The sequence below is a fragment of the Tamandua tetradactyla genome, chromosome 2 (genome assembly GCF_023851605.1).
Source record: "Tamandua tetradactyla isolate mTamTet1 chromosome 2, mTamTet1.pri, whole genome shotgun sequence".
Taxonomy (NCBI): Eukaryota; Metazoa; Chordata; class Mammalia; order Pilosa; family Myrmecophagidae; genus Tamandua; species Tamandua tetradactyla.
The window spans coordinates 122,104,796-122,118,705 of NC_135328.1; the positions used below are offsets into that span (position 1 = coordinate 122,104,796).

At 39.4% G+C, this 13,910-nt stretch overlaps 1 protein-coding gene across 12 annotated transcripts in view; it reads right to left on the reverse strand.

Moving 5' to 3' along the window:
• The window catches only part of FANCC (FA complementation group C), a 446,081-nt gene that overhangs the window by 301,440 nt on the left and 130,731 nt on the right, over positions 1-13,910 (reverse strand). For 2 of the 12 annotated variants that reach the window (XM_077148700.1, XM_077148693.1), the window contains one exon: positions 3,941-4,083. The exons of 9 other annotated variants lie outside the window; for them this stretch is intronic. The gene's annotated coding sequence lies outside the window, so the exon portion shown is untranslated. The remainder of the gene's footprint in view (positions 1-3,940; positions 4,084-13,910) is intronic. One more of the 12 variants, XM_077148694.1, reaches the window with a different exon arrangement.

Genomic DNA, 13,910 nt, shown 5'->3' on the forward strand with positions numbered 1-13,910 from the left:
AGTCTTCACTCTTTTGTCAGATCTTCCCTTTTTAAACTAGATGGGCTCATGTTATCTGAACACCCTCTGTGGTAGTTAGGTTCAGATGTCAACTTGGCCAGGTGAAGGTGCCTAGTTCTGTTGCTGTAGACATGAGCCAATGGCATGTGAACCTCCTCTGTTCCTGATTACATCTGCAGTCAGCTAGGAGCCTTGCCTGCTGCAGTGAATGATGTTTGATTTAATTGGTTGAAAGCTTAAATGAGAAAGCTCAATGTAGCACCACCTAAGCAGCTCAGCATACCTCATCTCAGTACTCGCAGCTCAGCCCAGGCCTTTGGAGATGCAGAAAGGAATCAGCTTGGGGAAAGTTGTTGGAATCCAGAGGCCTGGAGAGAAGGCCAGCAGAGATCACCCTGTGCCTTCCCATGTAAGAAGGAACCTCAGTTGAAAGCTCGCTGCCTTTCCTCTGAAGAACTACACATTTTAAAGAAATAAATCCCCTTTTAATAAAGCCAATGCATCTCTGGTGTGTTGCATTCTGGCAGCTAGCAAATGAGAACACCCTCCTTCTCAAAATAAAAATTCTGTGCTGGTTGTCCAAACCTTCCCAACATGACTTTTGGGATACTTCATGATATGGCCCTTAAATGAACTTTCTAACTTAACTCCCCTGATATGCCTCTGCATACCTTACATGCTTACCATGTTTTCCCCTGTCCTGTCCCACATTTTATTAAGCATTTTATTACATCTTGGCTTTGCCTATTATCAGCCCCCAGTTTAAAATGTCCCCTTTCTTATTCTTCACTTAGCAAAATCATTCTCACCCCTTATATCCAATTCACGTGCGACCTCCTGAGTCAGGTCTCCACTGTTCCTTCATTGGAGAGGCAGCATAGTCAAATCAATAGGAACACTGTTTCTGGAGCCTGACTCCAGTATTTGCATCCTGGAGCCAGCACTTACTACAGGTGATCTTGGACATATGGCCTAACCTCACCCTCTCCTCATTTCCTAATCTTAACTGTGGTAAAGAGTAGTTGCTTCCTCAAAGTTTTCGATGAGGACTAAATGAGTTAATTCACAAAAAGCACTTAGTAGTACCATGCTTGGCACATAAGCACTCAAAAACGGTTTGCTATAGTTTGCTATACTCGCTGCTATTTAAATTCAATGAATTTTATTTTATTGCTTCAGTACTTACTGCAAATTTATTTCATTCTACTGTACCTTCTCTGAAGCTAAAGAAAAACATAAAGAAATAGGATTGATAGCCAAAGTTATCTGGAAAGAAACTTGACTTAGGAAATCACAGATTAATTACAATAGAAAAAGTGCTCTTGGGAAACTAGTATGGAATCTGTGGCAACACATGTCATAATTATTTGGATAAAGACTAGAGCCACAAATTAAAATAAAAAAGTTTCCCTGGAAAGCAAAGCCCAGTTAAGGTAGAGAAAGTAAAAACCTGAATTTGCCTCATTTCTAAACAGGGAGAAAAACCACTCACCAAAATCCAGGTGATGCTCTCCAAGTCACCCAAGGGAACTGATAGGGACACAGGCCCTAGAACTAGTCACCATGGTCACATAACCTTTTTAAAAACTACAATACAGCATAAGAGTACCATCTAATGTGACAGTTCCATGAGAAAATTTAGTCCATTCATTGAAAAATAGTTATAAACCCATTTCTACCCAACTGCTTACCTTGGCGTCAGTAAAATATGACTGAGGATGGATGGGCTTCAAATTGTTTCAATCCAGCTGGCTGTGTCTCTTTTTTACAACTAGGGCCCTTGCCAAAACCTCCTCAAAAAGAAATTGCATGCCTTCTCCCCTACTCCTGCATTTTTGCTTTAATTACTGTGAAACACGTCTTTCTATTGTTAATGTCCTTTTCCCCTCCCCGTACAGCTTTAGTCATCTTAGTGAATGCAGCTATTTCTAGACTCCTCTTTCCTTACATGTTTTCCTAGGGACAGGGAAGAAAATCCAAGAGAGAAGCAGTAGCAAATCTAACTGATCTGGAAGGATATATGTAAAGTCAAGTCATTCAGTCAAATTGTAAGCCCTACAAGGCACAGTGCTAAGGCTGGAGGATTCTATTTCTTCAGTGCCTTTCAAAGATGCTTACAAATAGTTCTTCTTGCCATGAAGAGCATAAAATGGACACAAAATTTCTAAATCAGCAAAGTTGGGAGACAGATGATCAATTAGTAAAAAAGAATAAAGAAGAAAACATATAGGGAAAAGACAATTTATGGAATACTAAAAGTAGCATCAGAGTAGAGGAGATTGTTTCAGCTATGCTGTATATTAAACATAAGAATATAACTAAAACCATGGCTAAAACAAGCTTCTCCCTAGAACCCTTCAGGACTTGAGTGAAGCCCCTTGATATCCTAGTTACAAAACCCTACTACAGACTCACTTGAACAATATAACATAAATTCTGACCTGTAAGTCATTTAGCTTTATTTTATTTCATTGGTCTAGAGGAGGCACTATTTATGAGCCATTATATGTATAACCTCTACTATTCCTTCAGCCATGATTCAAAAGTAGCATCTTGTGTTTATTTCCAATCATGTCTGTACACCCTCTCATCCAGTATTAGTCAGGGTTTCCATTACACCCATAACATTCATATGAAAATAGAGAAGAGAATCAAGGAAGAAATTATTTTACCCCCAAAATATCAGCCATCTGATATGCATCAAAATACAAATTTGCTAAATATGGAAATTATAAAAAAAACTTTAAAGCAATAAACTTGTCTGTAATCTATTTCAAATTCAACAAAAGGAAAAAAATACACTTTAGAAAAATTTCAGTCACAAACTCTAGAGCATAAACCACCAGGCTAAATGTGCTGGTTGTACTGTACACTGTGTCTGCTAATGCACCACAGCAAGATACATCAGGACAGGTAAATCCAACTGAATATGAAAACCTCAGGGAAGAGAACTGATGAAAAAGAATGAGGTTAAACAGAGACAGATTCTAAGATAAACAGCAACTGACTAGTTGGCATAAGAAAAGCAAAAACAAAAAACAAAACCCAGCCTGGAATTTACAGGCCCCCATAGTTTTGCTTTTTTGAAGTGTAATACTGGGTTTTGGTTTTCTAATGTAAAATACCACAATGTTAGAATATACTAACCAGAGTCTAGCAAAAATTTAGTAATTCTACTAGATTTGACCCAATTTAGATCTTCATTAGAATCTCAGGTATAATTGGTGTCATGGTCAGGTTCATGTGTCAACCTGGTGGTGCCAGTTGTCTGGTCGGGAAAGTGCTGGCCTGTCTGTTGCTATGAGGGCATTTCATGGACTTAAATCATGACCTTGACCATGTTGGTGGCATCTACAGCTGACTGCATTTGGGGAGTGTCTTCAGCAATGAGTGATGCTTAATCTAATCACCAGAAGGCTTTTAAGGGGGACTCAGAAGAGACAATCATTCTTCCTGCTTCAACCAGCCAGCCTTTCCTGAGAGTTTACTGAGGACCTTCATTGGAGCTGCCAGCTCACAGCCTGCTCTACAGACCTTGGACTCTACATCCCCACAGTTACATGAGGCACTTTTATAAATTTTATATTTATAGATATCTCCTGCTGATTCTGCTTCTCTAGAGAATTCAAGCTAATACAGTGGGCATTTGCATTTAGCTTCCATTCTCCACTTTCCCCCATATTTCCTAACCAAACCTGAAGTTCCCAGCCAGCAAGTTTTGGTGAGACAGGGGTAGACTCTGATTATATTAAAGCAGTGGTTCTTAACTGAAGGCAATCTTGCTCCCAGGGGACATCTGGCAATGTTTGGAGACATTTTTCGTTGTCACAATCGGAGGGTAGATGTTATTCATCTAGTGGGTAGAGGCCAGTGATCCTATGACACACAGGACAACCCCACACAAAAAAGAATTATCTGACCCAAAATGTCACACACTCACCTACTTTGGCTTCCTTCAAGGTGTACGAATTTGAAACCAGAAGAAGGAAAGCAAATTTCCACCTCGCTTTTATTGTCGTTGTTGACCCAAAGATTCTACTTCTATAGAGGTACCGAAATCTCCCACTTCAGGAGTTTCTGCTACTAAAGAAAAAAAAATTTTTTAAAGTTCTGATATTGAATCAATCAGTTGACTCTCCACCATCTTCCAAAGAATGCCTCCTCTCTTTTCCATCAATCCTTATGATCTTTCTAGTCTTTCCTTTGTTCTTTGTTGCAGTAACAAAGCATCATTATATTACATTTCATGCATAAACTGCATTTATTTACATTCAAATTACTGTTACCTACTTTTATTAAAATGTTTTCACTGTTTGATAAATTTTTCTATTTGTGAAAAATGTTTGGGTATCTTGGGTTGGATAGAAAACACCATTACTTTTCTCATCAAAATTGACAAATAAATTTTCATGTAATAGCTTTTCACTTAGTAACTAGGTTGTCAGCAATGAATTAAAGGCATTAAGTAAGGTACAGGTGTATTTATTTCATCTATAGAAAATGTCCGGTATGTAGCTTGATTTCTTGACCCTCTTGATTAACGTTTTTTTTTTTTTTCTGCAGGGGTTGAAGGTGGGAAATTAGCAATCCAGCCCAACCCCTTTACTTTACAGAAGAGGAAATGGGGTACAGAAGAACTAACTATTTTTCTTAGGAAAATTCGTCTGGTTAAGAGTGCCAGCAAGAATAGAATTCTCCTGGCACCTAGTCCAGTATTCTCCCTGAGGTTATAATGAAGGAAAAAAGTGATGAATGAAAAGACAAAAAATATCAGAGGTTTTGTGTTTTTTGAGGAAAGATTAAATGATGGAGACATTCTTTATCCTAGAAAACACAAAGGTGGTCAATGAGCTAATAAATACCTATAGATGAGGTATTTATTGACTAAAGGCTATCCAACATATACTAAATTTGCGCTGATAATCAGGCCTTGGTTTCCCATCTTCTTGTGGGTTTCACAGTTCAAGCCTTTAATTCTAAGAAACGTTATTATACCAGATTTTGCTGGTACTGTGTCTTAGTTAAAGAACAGAAACCCACTCGACCAGCTCAAGTAAAATGGAGGAGGGATTATTATTAAAAGGCCACAACAAAAGATCTCATGGATATCCACGGAGAGAAAACAGTTTACCTGGGCCTAATGGGAACTTAGAATAGAAGTTCCTGCCACCAGACCTCATGGGTATCCACACATCCACTCGACTGTCCAGCTCCTCTCTGTAAACTGGCTTTCTCTGCTGCTTTATGGCTTATGCGTACTATTTTACATCCTGTAGCTCAGAATCTGGTCACAATTCTACCTGACCTTTCAGCCCAAGGACTAATAATCATCTAAATAGTTCAGTATCTCAAGGTCAGGATTCTCTGAGAAAGAAATCTAATTGGCTCAACCCAGGCAATGGAGCCTCCAGATTAATTTCTACTGATCAGTTGCCCTTTCCCCAAGATCACTGGTCCATGGAGACTAACTTCTAGGCAGACTCTCTAAAACAGAATAGAACAAAAAGGAAACAATCAGCATGTAAAGTAAGAGACTCAGGAATGGTGTAGCTCTTTCAGTTAAGACTATCCAAAGTGATTGTCATTTCTGTATTTGAGATTTTTAGAAGAGATGACCATTGTTTTAGTTTTCTGAGCTGCTCAAGCAAATATCATGCAATGAGCTGGCTTAAACAACAGCAATTTATTCATTCATTGTTTTGAGGCAAAAATAAAACCCAAATCAAGGCAAAGGTTTCCCCCTATAGACTGTGACATTCTGGGGCTGGCTGCTGGTGATCCTTGGTCCTTAGTTTATCAATGGCAAGGTACAGGGTCACATCTCCTGGTCTCTCCTCCATCTTCTGAGTTCCATTTGATGTTCAGTGTCTGGCTGCCCCCTCTGGCTTTCTCTCTGTGTCTGAATTTCACTCTGCTTGTGAAGGGATTGAGTAATAGGATTAAGACCCATCCTGACTGAGGTAGGACCACACCTTAACTAACTTTATCAAAAGATCCTACTTAAAATGGGTTCACACCCAGAGAAATGGATTAAATGTAAGAACATTTTTCAAACAGCTTCAAGCCACCATAACCATAACCTGTAAACAGTTGGAACCATTTTAAACTTTCTTCTAACACTACGTCTAGAGCAAAATCTTACTACTTTGGGATGTGCTGTCAAATTTTAACTATCCTAAAGTACTTCCAATTAGCAGACCATTAAGGAAATCATTAAGGAAATGAAAGAACATCTCCTCTGTTAAAAGTATTGTCAGTGGATTACCATTATTTGGGGATGGGAATAGAGGAAAGGAATAAGGGAAGGATACTGGAACTCCTTATGTAAGTAGAAATACTTAGTACCTTGTTATGGTAAAAGAAGCTATGGCAATAAGAGCAGAAGCAACTTCGGCCAACCAAATATCAAAATTACTCTAGATACTCCGAACATAAGGATCAAAAATAGCAGGACCAGACTGAAAAAGGCATGAATGGATCTCAATTACATCTGGCAGTGGCAGCAGCAGCCCTCACACACTATACAATAAAAACAATCAGTTCCTTGGGTTACAATTTCACAAATTCAGATGGTCAGATGCTTCATTTCTCTAGACACAGAGGATAATTCCTGTTGGTTATGCTATGAAGCATTACCTTCAAGTCTAGTATGTGAACTCCACAATGACCAGAAAATCATATATAAAAGTTCTGTTGGATCTTCCCTAACTTCACTCCCAAGATAGAAGGTATTTCCAATGTTAACTAAAACAGAATTTCATAGGTGAAACCTCCTCTATCATCCAAAATATGAAGTATTTTACTGCAGTTTCTTTTTAAAGAAGTTTTCATACCTACTTAGACTGGAGGATATTCTAATAGTACCTCATGGCTTACAGTACTAATTTAGTGGGTCAACTAACTTTTTTATTTCCTGTCACAGAGAATCTGATTTCTCTCTACCTCCTCTTAGAGACTACTCAGCTAGGGGCAGGGTATTCTCAAGTAACAGCTTAATTATGTATGCATGTACAGCCTAAGTCGTAATAAAATGCTACTACTCAGTCTCTTCCATGCCCTAAGAATTGCAATTGGCCTGGCAATCCTAAAAAGATTTTACTACATCTATTTGGGTGGGATCTAAAAACTCATCATCATTGTCATCATCATCATTGAAAATTATGAGTCCTTTTGTCTACGACTGTGGGTAATGATTTCTAAAGAGTTTACTAGCTTAAAAGGCGTATTTGTAGCATTTGGTTCTTTAAAGTTAGGTTTTGACAATAAGCTATCCATGTATATTTACTTTTGTCTGTTTTCTTCTTTATTTCTATACCTTTCTTTGCTGTGCTACATATTTTCTCTTTTAAGAATTTGGGAGGAAAGACCCCAAGAAAGTACAAAATGTTTGCATGTTATTTCCTAATTTAACCCTTTGTTTTCACTTTAAAAAGAAATACTTGGTATGCTGAGCCACAAAAAAAAATTACCAAGCACTAGTTCTAGAAGACATTTAAGATATTCATAGGAACTCCGCGATGAACACATTCAATAGTCAAGTAAGGTCGGTAACTGCACAGTATAACCCCTCTCAGTGTGTCTCAATATACCTTAACTTGTTAAAGATTCTGAGAAGTCTGGCATCTTCATGTTCACTCAACAAACACTCATTAAATGTCTACTGTGTGTGAGGCACTGTGACAGACACCAGCGATTTAAACTAACATTCCCAGGCAATTCTTTGTCTCAGGGAGCCTTAATATAAAGTGTTTTTCAAACTACAGGTTGTGAAATTAAGTAGATAGCAACCAAGCAATTTTTAAAAATAAAGACAGAACAGAAAATATCATGGAACATCACAAATAGAAACAGTTGATGCTGTTTGATGAAAATTTTGTACAAAAATAACACATAGGCATGTGTCTAAATGCAATGTAAACTATATTTCTTACTATGGAACACAGTCAAAAAGTTTTAACAATGTTGCTCTAGCACAAGAAACCAAAATTGCAAAGGAACCAATAACAACAAATAGTGAATGATATAAATGAGTAAGTAGAGGATGTTATGGGAGCACTGAACACAATTTATATTTGTTAAAAATCTATGGAGGGCAGGCAACAATGGCTCAGCAGGCAGAGCTCTCGCCTGCCATGCCGGAGACCTGGGTTCAATTATGGAAAGGCAGAGCAAGATGTCAACATAGTGAAGTGTTTAATTTAGTTAGTCCTGTAGAGCAGCTTCTAAATAGCCAGGAACTGTCTAAAATAACTGTTTGGTGGACGTCCACGACCAGACACAGACTACACCACTCTTACAGGTAGAAGGGCTGAGATCATAGCAGGGGACTTTAAGGTGAGCCCCCAAAGTGTGGAGGCTGGTGCCCCTCTCCCACTGGCATGACAGGCTCTGTTAAGGACACTTCCCTGGGTTAAAAGAAGTTTTACTAGGAGCAAGAGGAGGTAGCTCAACCAAGCTCCAACTGCAGTTTTATTTAATAAATCTGGACTGCTGAATACAGGCTCCAAGCACAGATCAATCCAGAGAGAGTAAGAAAGTAACCCTGAGGTCTCTCAGCAGAAAGGAGACTGGGCTGATGAAGAAATTAAAAAAAAAAATTTAAAAAAGGAGGCTTTTAGAGTTGGCCAAGCTCAGAATACTATAAAAGGCTATACCCCAAGAAAGGGGGTACATAGAGCCAGTAGCAACTGTGGCTCTTGACTGGCAAACTGGGGAGACTGGCTCTGAAAAGGGCTTTTTTTCTCATGCTTTTTTCCTTTTTCTTATTTTTAAAGTATTCTAAGTAGCTCATTAGAAAAAGCCTCTCCACCCAAGAGCAGAGTTAAGATACGTCTGAGAGACAAGGTAACAAGTCAAGTGAAGAAGGTAATTCCCTAAAGGAAGTTTTTTTTTCACCAAGAAAAGGGGTGTGGGGCCCAGCTCAAGTGGCAGGCCTCCTTCAGAGAATTCAGACCCTAGGGGCTGGGAATGAAAAACAGCTTAAGCTTGCATTCCACCACAACATCTGTCTCAACCACATCCCTCACAGGCTGAGAATTAAAGGCTCCACACCACTTTATGCCTGTGGGAAGCTGAGGGCTGACAAGCACCACCTGCTGGGCAGTATAGGAAAAGTACAATGTCTAAAAACTTCACAGGAAAGTCAACCTGGTCCATCTCATTCCTCTGAAACGCGATAGTGATTGCATCTTCTCCTGAGACCTGGGCCTGCCTTGTCTGGAAAAATCTGATTGAGGTTGATCCTATCTTTGTAGGCCCTCATCAAAAAAGGCTCCATATAGGCAGGGAAAGAACCAAAAAAACAAGAACTGAAAAAATCTTATAAGTTAAACAGAAGCTATGCAAGAGTTGTAGATTAAGTTGAACTGAATGCCAAAGAACAGATAGAGAACAAAGCCAAACAACAAGAAAATCCTACATAAAAGAATGAAAACAACCTCCAGAATAAACTAATAAAAGAAATCAGATGCCTAGGCATCAGCAAGAAATTAGGAATCATACCAGAAAAAACAAAGATATGACCCAGTCAAAGGAATAAACAAAGTACAGGAGTTGAAACAATTAATTAAAGGTGTTCAAACAAACATGCTAAATCAATTCAAAAATCAAATGAATGAGTTAAGGGAAGATATGGCAAAAGAAATGAAGGCTCTAAAGAAGACAATGGGTGAACATAAAGAAATTGAAAGCTTGAAAAAAATAAATGGCAGAACTTATGGGAATGAAAGGCACAACAGAATAGAAGAAAAATGATGGAGAATTATAACAGCAGATTTGAAGAGGCAGAAGAACGGATTAGTGAACTGGAAGACAGGACACATGAAATTCTGCATACAAAAGAACAAATTCAGAAAAGAATGGAAAAATATGAGTGAGGTCTTAGGGAACCAAGTGACAACATGAGGCACATGAATATACATGTTAGAGGGGTGCCAGAAAGAGAAGAGAAGGGAAAAGGGGTAAAAAGAATAACGGAGAAAATATCACTTGAAAATTTCCCATCTCTTATTATGAAATATAAAATTACAGATCTAAGAAACTCAGTATATCCCAAACAGAATAGATCCAAATAGACCTACTCCAAGACACTTACTAATCAGATTGTCAGATGTCAAGGACAAAGGGAAAATTCTGAAAACAGCAAGAGAAAAGCAATCCACATACAAGGGAAGCTCAATAAGACTATGTGTGTATTCTCAGCAGAAACCATGGAGGTGAGAAGGCAGTGGTATGATACATTTAAGACAGTGAAAGAAGAAAACTGCCAACCAAGAATTCTATGTCCAGAAAAAGTCCTTAAAAAATGGGGGTTGAGGGAGATGAGGGGAAGTTTAAAATATTTTCTGACAAATAGAAATTGAGAGAGTTTGTGAACAAGAGATCTGCTCTACAAGAAATACAAAAGGGAGCACTACAGGCAGATAGGAAAAGACAGGAAAGAGAGGTCTGGAGAAGAATATAAAAATGAAGACTATTAGTAAGGGTAAAAGGAGAGAAAAAATGAGATATATCAGAATAAAGTCATGATACATGCAACAACATGGATGAACCTTGAGGATATTATGTTGAATGAAGTTAGCCAGAAACAAAAGGATAAATACTGCGCGGCCTCATTAATATGAACTAACATTAAAGAGCAAACATTGAGAGCTAAAATTGAGAACACAGGTTATGAGGAGATAGAAAGAGGGGAGAGATTGGGCATTTGATGCTGAAGGAGTAAAAAACTGACTGTAAAGACCCAGAAATGGATCTTTCTGATGGTAGCTTGCTGGTTTGAAAGGATTATGCACACTACAAAAGCCATGCTTTAATCCTGATCCATCTCTTTTAACCCCTATTCAGCACTGTAGGTTGGAGACTTGATTAGATTATCTCCACGGAGACGTGACACATCCAACTGTGGGTATTAACCTTTGATTAGAGGGAGATGTGACTCCACCCATTCCTGGTTGGGTGTTTACTGGAATCCTTTAAAAGGAAAAAGATTTTACAAATCTGTGGCATGCACAGAGCCCATACGGCCAGAGACCTCTGGAGATGAAGAAGGAATACGCCCCTAGGGGAGCTTCATGAAATAAGAAGCCTGGAGAGAAAGCTAGCAAATGTGGCCATGTTCACCATGTGCCTTTCCAGTTGAGAGAGAAACCTTGAACTTCATCAGCCTTTCTTGAGTGAAGGTAATCTCTTGTTGATGCCTTAATTTGGAATTTTTATAGACTTACTTTAATTTGGACACTTCCATGGCCTCAGAACTATAAACTTGCAACTTAATGAATTACCCCTTATAAAAGCTGTTCTGTTTCTGGTATATCACATTCTGGCAGCTTGCAAACTAGAACAGTAGCACAATACTGTAAGGACACTGAACAAAGTTGAGTGTGAGTGGTTGAAAGAGGAAGGCTAAGGGCCTGTAAGACACCAGAAAGAAAGACAGAAGATAAAGACTGTGACTGTATAACTTAGCAAAAACTAGAATGGACAATGATGGTGAAGAAAAGTACAAATACAAGAATGCTTTTACATAAGGGAGAAGAAATGAACGTCAACAGTGCAAAGTATTGAAAACGGGATGGTATACGAAGAAATAACCAATGCAAACTAAGGTCTATAGTTAACAGAAACATCATAATATGCTTCCAATAAGTGTAAAAAATGCAATGCACCAAAGCTAAGTGTCAATAAAAGGGGGAGATAAAGGAGGGGTATGGGATTCTTTGTGGTGGTTGTAAGGCCTGGCCCAGTAGCCTCTGGCTGGAAGGCCCCCACCCGAACTAAAACCCGTGAACATCCGGGCATACAGCTGTGCAAACTCAGCCAATCAGGACCTGTCCTGACAAACAAAGGACTCCCACTGTGCATGGCCCTTAGCTATGCCCCCCCAGCCCTAAAGCGCGCAAAACACCTAACCTACCACAGGAGGCCCCGTAGGCATCATCAGCACCCCCACTAGATAGCCTATATCTAACCCCGCCGCTCTTAGGGGGGCACAACTTCCCCGGCCCGCACCCTGAGCACCCGGACCCAGGAACCTCGCCCCAAGACAATAAACTTTAAACACAGACTCAGTTTCTCTGATTTTTCAGTCGGCTACCGTTTAAAACATGACAGTGGTATAGTTTCTCTTTTTCATTTTCTTTTTTTTTTCTTCTCTGCTTCTTCCACTGTAGAAAAAATGGAAATGTCCTCATATAGAATGGGGTGGTGAATACACAACTATGTGATTATACAGGGAACCACTCGTTGTTTACATAGGATGGGGTGTGACTAAAACTGTTTAAAAATAAACAGAAAGATACAAAAGCTGGAGACAATGTGGAGAGAAATCCACATGTTCACTGTTGGGAGGGAAGCAGAATGGTGTAGCCCATATGGAGGGCAGTGTAATGGTTCCACAGGAGGCTAACTATAGGGTTAACATATGACCCAACAACCCTATTATTAGCTATACACTGGGAGAATTGAAATCAGGGACACATATGAACATTTGCACACTGGTATTTATGGTGGCAGTATTCACAATTTGCAATGGAGGAAGTGGCCTAAGGGTACAACAACTGATGAATGGAAAGGCAAACTGTGGCATAAACATATAATGGAATGTTGAGCAGCTGCAAGAAGGAATGAAGTTGTGAGGCATGCAACTAGGTGAATAAACATTGAGGGCAGTATTTAGGGTGAAGTAAGCCATGAAAGAAAAGACAGATATTATAATGCCTTACTAATATGGACAAATTACAATGTGCAAACTTGGAGAACTGGATTCAAGTGCATAGCTTATCAGGGTGTTCTAGTTTGCTAGCTGCCAGAATGCAATATACCAGACACAGAATGGTTTTTAAAAAGGGGAATTTAATAAATTGCTAGTTTACAGTTCTAAGGCCGAGAAAATATCCTAATTATAACAAGTCTATAGAAACGTCCAATCTAAGGCATCCAGGGAAACATATCTTGGTTCAAGAAGGCCGATGAAGTTCAGGAGTTTTCTCTCATCTGGAAGGGTACATGGCAAATACAGTCAGAGTTTCTCTCTCATCTGGAAGGGCACATGGTGAACATAGTGTCATCTGCTAGCTTCTTCTCCTGGATTCCTGTTTCATGAAGCTCCCTAGGAGGTATTTTCCTTCTTCATCTCCAAAGATCATGGGCAGATGGACCCTGCTTCTTGTGGCTATGTCGTTCTGCTCTGCTCTCTCCAAATCTCTCATTCTCTGTGGTAGTTAGATTCAGTTGTCAACTTGGCCAGGTGAAAGCACCTGGTTCTGTTGCTGTGGACATGAGCCAATGGTAGGTGAATCTCATCTGTTGCTAATTACATCCGCAGTCGGCTAGGAGGCGTGTCTGCTGCAATGAGTGACATTTAACTTAATTGGCTTGTGCTTAAATGAGAGAACGCAATGTAGCACAGTTTAGCAGCTCAGCATTCCTCATCACAGCACTTGCAGCTCAGCCCAGGCCTTTGGAGAAGTCACCCCGGGGAAAGCTGTTGGAACCCAGGGGCCTGGAGAGAAGACCAGCAGAGACCATCCTGTGCCTTCCACATAAGAAAAGAGCCTCAGTGGAAAGTTAGCTGCCTTTCCTCTGAAGAACCAACAAAATAAATCCCCTTTTATTAAAAGCCAATCCGTCTCTGGTGTGTTGCATTCCGGCAGCTAGCAAACTAGAACATTCTCCAAAATGTTTCCTCTTTTATAGGACTCCAGTAAACCAATCAAGACCCACCCAAACAGGTGGAGACACATCTCCATTTAATCCAGTCTAACAATCACTCTTGATCAAATCATGTCTCCAGGGAGATGATCTAATTACAGTTTCAAACATACAGTACTGAATAGGGATTAGAAGAAACGGTTGTCTTTACAAAATGGGATTAGGATTAAAACATGTCTTTTCCAGGGTACATACATCCT